The sequence below is a fragment of the Etheostoma spectabile genome, chromosome 14 (genome assembly GCF_008692095.1).
Source record: "Etheostoma spectabile isolate EspeVRDwgs_2016 chromosome 14, UIUC_Espe_1.0, whole genome shotgun sequence".
NCBI lineage: Eukaryota > Metazoa > Chordata > Actinopteri > Perciformes > Percidae > Etheostoma > Etheostoma spectabile.
Genome location: NC_045746.1, coordinates 18,562,226 through 18,562,990, shown reverse-complemented (window position 1 = coordinate 18,562,990; position 765 = coordinate 18,562,226). Strand labels below are relative to the sequence as shown.

General features: G+C 39.6%; 1 protein-coding gene across 1 annotated transcript in view; it reads right to left on the bottom strand.

Moving 5' to 3' along the window:
• Positions 1-765, bottom strand: part of pkhd1l1.1 (PKHD1 like 1, tandem duplicate 1) — a gene marked incomplete in the record, with an annotated part of 50,388 nt that overhangs the window by 48,189 nt on the left and 1,434 nt on the right.

Sequence of the window (765 nt, the reverse complement as noted above, 5' to 3'; positions counted from 1 at the left end):
GGATTTGATGGTCAAAAGTAAACTTCATTAGCCACTAGCCATTAGCCAGGTCACATTTTTTCGATTATTAACAAGGGTTTTTCATTTAAAGGTTTGACTACATGCTTAATCGGTAGACCAGTTAGTGTTCTCCACAATCCCAGACTTTCATATTTCATGCTTGTTTACATGAGAAGCAAAACAGGCTGTAAGGACATATGTCTACGTCGGGACGGTTGAAACAGCTGTTTCAACTGTCCCCGACCTGGCTGGAACTCCATGGATTTTAAGTAAAGGCACAAATATCTGTGTTCATACAATTATTTATGGAGGTGAGACATGGAAAAGCGGTTTTAGAAAGATGAAAATATATTTGAGCCCACCAGGTCGGGGGGGTCGAGTTTTCCCATGTTATCCTATGGAGACGGACGGGTTGGGGCGCGTTATTTGGATGTCCAGTGGTCTAACCCATGTAAAAACCTAGTTAAACGACATATTCCACAATAGAAACATGATATAAATGGAAAAACCTACTGTTCTAGCTATAAAAATAGCACAATCATCCACAGTGCATGATATTTCAATAACCGCTTCATACGCGCTTCAGGATGACGGCAATTAGTTATTAACAGACATTCACAGAGACGTATAGCCCTGCAACAATCTATCTATAATAACACCTCTTGGAAGTACCATCCATGATATACAATAAAATATTAAAGTTGTGGGAAGTTTATGTGGCTTAAACTGAATGTTTCATTCGTCCCCGCATGCTGTTTCATTCGT